Genomic DNA, 11,707 nt, shown 5'->3' with positions numbered 1-11,707 from the left:
AGTTCATGTTCTTTGCCAAAAGCAGAGTTGAAGATTTTTTTTTTCCCGGATGCACCATTTCCGCTGGGACGTTCCCTCTCAGATCCCCAGGAAAGCAGCATCCAAATGTCTACTTCTCAATTTCTCAGGCTCCAGCGTGACATACCTTAGAACCAAAGGAAACATAAAACGAATGTCATTAGTTGCTTTGTAGCAGCCCTTCAACTCACGGATAACATGGTCCAAAATGGCATAGAACACATTCCTTCTGAATAAAGGCTTAGAGTCATCTGGGGTGATAGAACATGATTCCTCAGGTGTCTCATAATGAAATTGTTTCAGTTTCCTACCTCTCTATTGCCATAAGGGTGGCAAAATTCCCATACCTTTTCTCACAAGGCATGCTTCCAACAGAAGTATGGGACACTGATCTTGAAGTTGCATTAATTCTTCAGTAACATCAGCAGTGAGAAATTACTTTGACCAAGACAGGTTTCAGAGTAGCAGCCGTGTTAGTCTGTATTCGCAAAAAGAAAAGGAGGACTTGTGGCACCTTAGAGACTAACAAATTTATTTGAGCATGAGCTTTCGTGAGCTACAGCTCACTTCGTCGGATGCTGCATTGATGGGCTTCTGGCCAGTGCCTACCTTAGGCTAGGGCAGGGGTGGGCAAACTTTTTGGCCTGAGGGACACATCTGGGTATAGAAATTGTATGGCGGGTCATGAATGCTCACGAAATTGGGGGTTGGGGTGGGGGGGGCGGTGAGGGCTCCGGCTGGGGGAGAGGGCTCTGGATGGGGATGAGGGATTTGGGTTGCAGGAGGGTGCTCTGGGCTGGGACCGAGGGGTTTAGAGGGTGCGAGGGGGATCAGGGCTGGGGTGCAGGGGTGGTTGAGGCTCTGTCTTGGGGTGCAGGGTTTGGGGTACCGGAGGGTGCTCCAGGCTGGGACCGAAGGGTTTGGAGGGCAGGAGGGGGATCCGGCTTGGGGCACGAGTTGGGGCTCAGGGATGCAGGCTCAAGGCAGCACTTACCTCAAGCAGCTCCTGGAAGCAGCGGCATGCTCCTACGCAGAGGAGCGGCGCCAGCCAGGTGGCTCTGTGCACTGCCCCATCTGCAGGTGCCGCCCCTGCAGCTCCCGTTGGCTGCGGTTCCCAGCCAATGGAAGTTGCGAGGGGTGGGACAGCATGCAGACTCCCTGGCTGCCCCTACATGTAGGAGCCGGAGAGGGCACATGCCGCCGCTTCAGGGAGCTGCATGGAAAGCCCCTGATCCTACTCCCCGGCTGGAGCGCTGGAGCAGGGCAAGCCCCTGACTCAAGGGCCAGATTAAAAATTCTGACAGACCAAACACGGCCCACAGGCCGTAGTTTGCCCACCCCCGGCCTAGGGCCTGGGAAAGTGTATCCATTTTCTACACTTTACTTAGGGCCTGTGTGAGACTATAGTAAAAGTGTGACTGGCAGCTGTGAAATTCATAAATATTTTGTAATTGTGCAGAGTACATATTATGCAAACAGTCATGCTGCTTTTATGTATTGTGTGCATACAAGAATGAACACGCAGTTCTGCAGCACTATTCATATATACTGAAACAGAAGAGGGTGTTACAAGCTTTTACAGTAGCACTCTCTGGACTGAATTTATTCTTATTTCTCATGTCGAATGCTTACTTTCCATACTCATATTTAACAGGTTCCCACTGCAGAATTCACACCCCACTCTCAAACATTTAAAAATCATTAAGATCTAGTAAGTGTTTGTTTTTTGTTTTGTTTTTTAATTGCCTTATGGTTTCTGAGCCATTAGGGTACACTCAGGTCATGTTTTCAGATTTTTCTCTGTCACCATCAGAGGTAAAAACCTACTTTTTAAAAAATGGAAGCTGAGAATCTCACATAATCACTTTACTCCAGGAGCTGGACCATTAATTAAAAAAAAAAAACAAATATCATGAGACATGATAAAATTACAAGAGTTGGCAACATTCTTGTGCAACAGCACTATTGCTCTTGCACAATATTGAAGGTAGCGGGGAATATCTTAGCCCCTATACCCTTACACACTGCATATCCAGGGCTTGGGGTGAGTTTCAGAGGAACAGCATGGATCTTTGAACTCACCATGTCCCTCTCAAAAGCCTCCATGCCCTCAGCATTATGATCCTTTAGAGATGCCAGTTCAGATCTTTGTTTGCTCCCCTACAGCTGCACCAAGCCCTCTACTGGTAAGCTAAAAATATGCTCTATTATACATCTCCATGGACGGATGCACAGTGTCCATCTTTACTATAAAAAGTATTTTGGATGTTTTTTATGAGAAATTATTGATGAATTGAAATATTGCTTGTTTGTCATGCCAAGGCTTTCTCATGGACTTCTTTCCATGCAGGCTTTTAACATGATAGGCAGGTGTCACGGGGTCACCGGGCAGTGCTCTGGAACTACTCCATACGAAGCCAGTCAGGACTCTGGGGGAGCATGCCTCCTCTTTGTGAGCATGCTGTCTCCAGGGCAAGAAGCTTACACAGCTTTGACCTTCCTGGGGTTGACCTCAGAGCATCCAGCATCCCCTTCCACACCGTGCGCTTCCCATAGCGAGTCTGCACAGGCGGGGCTCCTGGGGAAGCCACAGGGCCCTGCACCCCAATTTCGCAGTCAGATGTGACTCTCAGCCAGCCAATAAAACAGAAGGTTTATTAAATGACAGGAACATGGTCTAAAACAGAGCTTGTAGGTACAGAGAACAGGACCCCTCAGTCAGGTCCGTCTTGGGGGCAGGGAGGCCAAAGCCCCATCTGGGCCTCCTTTCGTTTCCCCAGCCAGCTCCAAACTGAAACTCTCCTGGCCCTCCTCTGGCCTTTGTCTCTTTCCCTGGGCCAGGAGGCCACCTGATCTCTTTGTTCTCCAACACCTTCAACTCGTACCTTGCAGGGGAGGGTCCTAGGCCATCAGTTGCTAGGAGACAGAGTGTCAGCCAGTCTCTGTGCAGACACCAACACACTGGCGCTCTAGGGCTCTGCAACAATCACACACCCTTATCCCACCACCTAGATACTTAAGAAATGCCTAGGGGAAATTGAGGCACCCACCCAGTATTCAGAGACAACATTAAGAACATTCCCACTTCGTCACAGCAGGGCTTATATTCAGCCAGAGCTGTCTGGAGCAGACCTCCGGTAAATATTTTCAGGTGCCTCCTGAAGGGTAGAAGCCCCGAACCCCAGTGTGTCCTGTAGGACAGAAGCCCCCAAGCCCCGGCACACCCTGTGGGGCTGAAGCACTGAGCCCCAGCATGCCTCGTGGGGCTAAAACTCTGAGACCCACCTGCCTTGCAGCTGAAGTCTAGATCCCCAAATGGAGAGGAGGGTGTGTGGTGGGCTCCAGAAAATACTATATGAGAATTTATAGGTGTATCTGATGATAGGTGTATCTCTTAAGAGTTATGGATTAGGACTAGTATGTCTACTTTATATGTTCAATATTTTCTGTGCTAAAAGTATGACCTATTCCTTCATATCATGCTTCCCGAGACCAATGCTGCCTGCTGGCTTCCCAGTAAGTTTCTCTCTCCAAAGCAGGGACTCTCCCTAGGAGAGAACTACACAAACCTGGTTCTATAGTGATGAAAGATTGGAACTTTTAACCAGGAATGGTTGCTAATGTTTCCTTTTATAATCACCCCCTTTTGCCCACAATATTGTCTGATGGGGGGACATCCTTCGTCATCACATAGGTGATTTTACAGGACCTTCATCGCTGTACCTCCAAAATTTGCAGGCTTGTCCCAGATGCAATACCTCTAGTTGCTGCTAGGTGGCAATTATTGCTTAGAAAAGCAGATTTATTTAAACTATGATATTTGTTATGCCTTTGTTTAAGGTATATGGGCACCTAGAATCAGTGTCCTCTCTCAACAAATAATTTTTCCATCTTTCCTATCTTGTTTCCTGGTTATGTTTACTAAACCATTTTTTTTCTTTAGTTGTCAAGCAACAGCCATCCAATCTACATCCTTTACGCCAGCAGCCGCCTAAGGAAGAAGAGCAGATGGTCTAGTTTCAGAAACAAAGAGTGCTTTCATTGTTTATGAAACCCTTTTACTTATATAACATTGTAGTGGAGTGTTTGACCTTTGCAAAAGATTAGAGGCAATAGTGTTTGTGTTGTTCTTTAACTTTAAAAAATACTTGTTGATGTCCTGGTTACTTTTTAAAAATACTTGGCTCTCACTATTATGGCACATATGTGTTCCCTTTGAGGTACTCCCATCATTTATTACAGTGTGTTACAGGTTGTCAGGATTTAGGACTCTGAAGAAAGAGATAGGCAGGACTATTCTATTGACTCATGTTGGAAGCCACACCAGGCAGGACACATAAGTTCCAGTCCCAGGTATGAGAGTGATTGTAGCTCCCTGAAGAAGGAAGAAGGAAGTAGATGCAGGGAAAAAGCCTAGGAACAAGCCACGCTTAGGAAGTTTTGTCATTCAAGTTAACTATAAAAGCAAACCTCAGGCAAGAGGTAAGTTCTCTACACTATCACAGTGTGTGTATATAGTGTGAGGGACTCTTCCCAGCCATATAAGGTTTTACAAATTAGTGAATATCTGTCACAAAATTACACATGCATGCGCTTTATTTCAAACTATTTTACAGCCTGAATATTTTGCTTTCCATGAAATGGTTTCAAACTGACATTCCCAAATTTCTGAGTTCAATATGAAAAATGATCTGTTTGAAGGGGGAAATAGTTTAGAATTCAAAAATATTGATGTTTGTGTTGAAAATATAGCAGTTTTTAAAATTTTTCCAATTTGTAAAAGCTGAAAGAATTAAAAACAATGAAGGCATCCAGATTTTGTAATAAAAATATTGCACATCCACTACAATACACCCTCGCTATAATGCCCTTCATAGTAATGAACCTTCAGATATAATGAACCCAGTACCTGGATCCCACCTCCAGCCCTGCCGCTGCAGCGGTGGCTGGCAGAGCTCTCAGCCCCCACCACAGCTACGGAGTCCTCCCTCCCCCACAGTGGCTTTCTTGCTATAATAAACCCCTGGCTATAATGAACAAATGGCTTGGATCCTGAGGGGTTTGTTATAGGAAGGGTGTACTGTATTTGCTTTGTTCTTCGTTGTCACATATGTACTGTACTCTGAGAAAATTCACTGGGGCACTTTTCACTTTCTATCCCCAGGACATAAGGAAAGTGTGAGAACAAACCAAAGGGTTTTTCCCCCTAAAGGCATTGTCTAGTTTATATAAAAAACTTATCTAGTGCTGGTGCTATCATACGTGCATCAAATAATTCAGGTCTTAGTTAGTCTTTTCATTGAACTCTGCATATTAAATACCGCCAAACAATCACCTCAAAAAGAGGTACAAGCGTTTGCTCACGAAAGTCTTAGATTTCTGTGTACACAAATCAGATAGCCATTTAACTATCCGATGGGCATTCACAGATTAGAGTTTTTACATTTTGGAATAGCAACTTTTGTAGAAAAAACATATTGCAGATTATGAATAAAATATTCAGGGCAAAGCCACATAGAATCAGAGAAGTTAAAGTTTGAAAAGATCAGTTAGGTTATCCATTCCATCCCCTGCTGAATACAGGATTGCTACCTCCACTAATGTTTTTCCCAAGCTAGTGTCAAACGTCTCATGTGAAGGTGCTTTCACCACTTTCTCATCTATTAAAAGAATATCTATTTAATGTAGCAGATGTTTATATTATTTAGTTTTTATTAAAACCTTTGCTTTCTTCACTGAAGGGTTTTTCAATCTGCAAACTAATAAGTGCACTCCAGATGTTTCACAACACGGATGTCGACTCAATTGCAACCTCTTCCACACATTTCCTGTGTGACTTCAGGCAAGTCATTTTTTCTTTGTGTCTCAGTTCCCGGGTTGTAAAATTGGGATAATAATGCTTTCTTTCTCTCATCCTGTGTCTTAGTCTGTAAATTCTCAAGGCATGGTGTATCTCTTACCTACCTGCAGCACCTTACACAATGGGGCATTGATTTCAGTTTGGACCTGTAGGTACTACCGCAATATAAATAATAAACAATGGAGTTATATCATAAATGGATTTTGTTCTTTCATTGTACCATTCTACTGAGACAGTTCATGTTTCTGTCTTTACTTTTATTTCTTTTCTAGTATGAACATGGCAGGTAACCATACTTTTTCCCAGAACTGAGTAGTGACTTTGTGTATTGCTTGTCAGTGGGATGGCTTCTAGATTTGCTATCAGTAAAACTTAGACCACATTGGAGAAGAAACCCATTACTTTTTTTAAAATATAGAGATAAGGGAAGTCAATAAGGGAGTCAACAAAAGAGGACAAGGAGAAGGGGTAGAGAGGAAACAGTAGCAAAGGGGTGGCAGAGGAGAAAAATGGAAGAGTAACACATTGCAGAAATAAGGCTGGTCTCTATTTATCAAAATTCCATTTAAAAAGTTACACATTTGGACTTTGGGAGGTTGAAAGAGACATGATGTCAACTTCCAATTCAGACTATCAACACACAAGTTGAAATCCACTTTTGTGTAGATAGCCAATGTAAAACCTATGTACCACTTAAGTCCTCTTGAGAGGACTTATTATAAGAGCTCAGTCCTGATTGGCAGGCTGAAAAGTTAGAGGGTTCTAGCTCTAGCTGCATGCCAAAGTGGAAATATCTTCTTTTATTGTGAGTACTCAATTTGCTAATTATTGTATCTGCCAAATTGTAATTCAGCTTGAGTTTTCATACAGTATGCTGCTCAGCAAAGAGTATTAAATATACAGGAAGTCAATGACAAAATGGGAAAACCATGAAATTATGTTAAAATTTAATAAAGTGTCGTTGTTAACCAAATGTAACAAATTGAGAATCACACAATTTTTCTGTTTTGAAATTTGGAAAGAAAATTCCAGTTAACAATAAATCCCAGGAATTATATTAAACATTAGTGCAAATTGGTATTAGCAATGATGTTGGAATAATATTTCAATTTTGTCTTCATTTCCGTGGAGGAAAAATTTGTTTCCTGTATGCATTGTTAATTGGATGCCAAATTAATGATTGACTGAAAACTAACACTGCTGTTGGTATATTAGTTACCACATCTTAAGATATAAATTAGTTTGTCTATGAAGAGTTTAAAAACATTTACATCCACAGCTGAGAAATAATTGCTTGGATGAATGTATTTGGCTCAATGGTGTAATCACACTGTATATGGGACTTTCATTAAGTGGGAGCGCTGCATCTGGAAGAGCCTCAGCCATCCCTGATTATGGGCATCTTTTTGATATTCCAAATTCTGGACCTGACCCTTCTGGGTGCTGGCAGAAATTAATCAAAGTAATCCCATGGGGATGGAAATTATATAATCATTGTGTCAGCATTATGTAATAATCACATACATTCTTTTATTTGTAACAGGTTTTTAAAATGTTTTTGTATGAATGCAGTGTTTTCACAAGGTGCCTCACTGAAGACCTTAAAGACACAGCACAAATAGAGCACCAGTACAAGGTCCTTCACACTGCCTCATCAATATGCCTTTAATCTATCCTAGAGGGAACCTCCTGAGGTATATCTTTATGCCCAGTCAGTCCTTGGTGTCTCTGCTGAGACTGTGAAGTAGAGCTAATAAAGGAGGTGGTTTGAGATTTGCACCCCTGTCCATTGAGAACTAGATTGAGACCATCAACTCTGCCAACTGTTGTGTTCCTTTAAATGAATACTCTCTCTCTCTACATCTCAAAAGTGGTTCAGAGAAGGCTTATATAGTATTCGTAAATCAAGTATGTCAAGAGAGACAAATAAAAATACTGTATTTTTTAAAAAAGATTAAACAAGCATATGGCTGCTACAGTGCCAGTCACTCAAATCAATAATAATATTCTATCGGCTCTTGATTATTGTAATCTAGATGGCACATTTATTTATTTTAACATTTGACATTTTTTCTCTTCTACATAACTTGATACTATAATTACAGATTCATCCATAAAAGGTTTAACACAGATCTGATTACAGTAGGCCTAAGCTGTTCGGGGTTTTTTAAGATTTGTGATTAATAAAATTGTATGTGATATGGAATAATTTCCTGTATTCAAAATTGTTTCATCTGCATTGAAATGGAAGCTGTAAACATTTTGATAAGTGGGCTGAAAAGCTTTCAAGTTTTACTCATTTCAGTAAGTACTTCTGTAACCTTTGCTGTAATGCCGTTTTGTAATAACTTCCTACAGCAATAAATGACTCCCAACAGATCTCCCTACACCTCCTATAGTAATAGAACAATAGGCAGATACTTCCCCTCTTTTGACAAAAGCACATTAGTTCTACAAAATGCTATACTATGCCAAGATTATCCTCTATTCATCTCCGTATTGATAACATTATTTCCTGTGCATAGGAAGACACATGAATGGCAGTAAAAAAAAAGCATTATTAAACCTTTAAAGTCCAAACTTAAAAAGTGATAAATTGAAGGTAAAGTTACATAAATAAATATCTTTTGGAAGTTTTTTGAACATAACATAGGTTTATTGGACTATGATTTTAAAATTACATGAGCTTGTTTCTTATACATGAGTGGAAAAAGGACAAACATAAACTAGCAATAAGTCCACCTATTAAAATGCTCATTTCTGGGCGACCTGTGACCCAGCTAGCGTGGGGGCTTGAGGGGGTGCAATGCACCTACTTATGCTCCTATGCAAGCTACTCACATAACAGATAGCAGCACAGGAGGAAAGCAGACTCCATGGAGCCACTATGTCCTCCACTCTCACTGGTAGGCTAGAACAGGCAACCTAACCGGTGGAGCAGAGACTTGGTGGAGTTTGATAGAGTTGCCAACCGTCCAGGATTGTCCTGGAGTCTTCAGGAATTAAAGATTATGTCACGTGATGAAATCTCCAGGAATTTGTCCAAACCAAAGTTGGCAATCCTAAGCCTTTGACTAATTCCCCAAACACTCCAGCTAACATAACTGCTTCAGGTATAGACCCGGCAGCAGTGGAGAAGAGACTTAGAGGCAGAGACAAAGTTTAGGAACAAGACATGTTCACAGAATCACAGCCTTCCTCATGGATTTCTCCTGAGACAGTGCAGATATACACTGCAGCTCACTCTGGGCTTCTGACAGCACAACAGTTGAGCTGTAGGGTAGGCCTGTGCAAACATGGCTGAAGCCAATTTATAGGTATTGTATTTCTACACTGTACTTAAAGCATTGATTTAAAAAATTCAACATCTTTATTACTGATACACTCAAATAAACCTGACATTCAACTCTTAAATACAAAATAAGAAAGAGGCAGAGATGAACAAAGAAAAACAAGACTTGGGGCCAGCTGCATGCAGGCAGACCCTTTGAAAATGTTCAGAGGGAAGTTTGTCTTCTTCTCTCACCAGGAGATGCAAGGGTCATGCTGCTCCTGCCAGATGACTCCAAGAATCATTGAATTGTAGCACTCCCAATGACCCTGCAATTCGGCCTCTAGGGCTACTGTTCCTTGCATCACTATCCCCAAGGACAGGAGCAACACATCTATCATCTCTATGAGAACTAATGTAGGTTTTAAGTGGAGAGGGATTTGTAGGGCTTGAGAGACTTCAGCATCTATAAAATTATCGGCAACCCCCGGAATTGATCAGGGCCCACTAAGGGGAAAATGAGCTTGGCCCCATCCATGGTACATAAATGTAGCTGTACTTGGAAGTGTGGAGAGGAACCACATGTCCTGGATCAGGTTTCCCTCAATGGCTTGGGAATAGTTCAAGAACATAGTGCCCTGGCGGTGCCAGGCTGCCCCCTGGGCTTGCTTATTTCCCAGTTCCTTGCTGATCAAGGTCTGCAATGGGCAAGAGGCAAGGGCATGTCCTGGTGCTCTGCAATAAAAGCAGATTTCAGAGTAGCAGCCATGCTAGTCTGTATTTGCAAAAAGAAAAGGAGTGCTTGTGGCACCTTAGAGACTAACACATTTATTTGAGCATAAGCTTTCGTGAGCTACAGCTCTCTTCATCGGATGCATTCAGTGGAAAATACAGTAGGGAGATTTATATACAGAGAGAACATGAAACAATGGGTGTTACCATACACACTGTAACGAGAGTGATCACTTAAGGTGAGCTATTACCAGCAGGGGTATGTGTATGTGTGAGTGTGTATGGTAACACCCATTGTTTCATGTTCTCTATGTATATAAATCTCTCCACTGTATTTTCCACTGAATGCATCCGATGAAGTGAGCTGTAGCTCACGAAAGCTTATGCTTAAATAAATTTGTTAGTCTCTAAAATGCCACTAATACTCCTTTTCTTTTTGCAATAAAAGCATAAGTTATTGCACCATTGCCATTCCTTTTCTTCCAGGGACAGGAATCGGCAGACCAGGTTAACCTGCATCAGTTCATGGGTGGGCCCTGCGGTTTTTGACATGGGGTGTGGGCGAGGCATCAGCAATATTCCCATCACTCCTCATTTTGCACACCCAGATGGTTGTCGACGTGGAGTGAGAGGTCAATAAAAACATCGAAGTTGGTCAGAGTCTCATACGCTATCCAGTGAGAAAGAGAAGTATATTATATTTCTAGTTCAATATAAATAAGATATGGTGCTTGAGCCATGGAAAGCACTGTTATGCAGGAGTTAAAATAAGAGGCAGTGGGAGGTAGGAGCACTTGCTGCTTCTTTCCTTGTTTAGGGGAAGCAGCACTTCTCCACAGCTCCCAGCCCCCTGCAGCTGGTGGGCTGAAAGCTCTCCATTCGTATTTCAGTCTCCTTGAATCACTTCTCCTATGTATTGCATTTCTGAAAATCTGTGGAGATTTTGGGTGAAATCCTGGCCCCACTGAAATCAATGGCGAAACTCCCACTGATGTCAATAGGGCCATGTTTTCAAAATTTCTGAATAGCCTACCATGATGCCTAGACTTGTGTCATAAATATAAAGGGAAGGGTAACCACCTTTCTGTATACAGTGCTATAAAATCCCTCCTGGCCACAGGCAAGACCTTTTCACCTGAAAAGGGTTAAGAAGCTAAGGTAACCTCGCTGGCACCTGACCCAAAATGACCAATAAGGGGACAAGATACTTTCAAATCTGGAGTGGGGGGAGGGGGGAACAAAGGGTTCTCTCTGTCTGTGTGATGCTTTTGCCGGGAACAGATCAGAAATGCAAGCCTTCCAACTCCTGTTAAGTTAGTAAGTAATCTAGCTAGAAAATGCGTTAGATTTTCTTTTGTTTAATGGCTGGTAAAATAAACTATGCTGGAGGGAATGTATATTCCTGTTTTTGAGTCTTTTTGTAACTTAAGGTTTTGCCTAGAGGGATTCTCTATGTTTTGAATCTGATTACCCTGGAAGGTATTTACCATCCTGATTTTACAGAGGTGATTCTTTTACTTTTCCTTTAATTAAAATTCTTCTTTTAAGAACCTGATTGATTTTTCATTGTTCTTAAGATCCAAGGGTTTGGGTCTGTGTTCACCTATGCAAATTGGTGAGGATTATTATCAAGCCTTCCCCAGGAAAGGGAGTGTACGGCTTGGGGGGGATATTTTGGGGGAAGACATCTCCAAGTGGTTCTTTCCCTGTTCTTTGGTTAAAATGCTTGGTGGTGGCAGCATACTGTTCAAGGACAAGGCAAAGTTTGTACCTTGGGGAAGTTTTTAACCTAAGCTGGTAAGAATAAGCTTAGGGGGGGTCTTTCA

The sequence above is a fragment of the Lepidochelys olivacea genome, assembly GCF_965140295.1.
Source record: "Lepidochelys olivacea isolate rLepOli2 genome assembly, chromosome: 6".
In the NCBI taxonomy this organism is placed as follows: Eukaryota; Metazoa; Chordata; order Testudines; family Cheloniidae; genus Lepidochelys; species Lepidochelys olivacea.
This window is presented reverse-complemented; position numbering follows the sequence as displayed.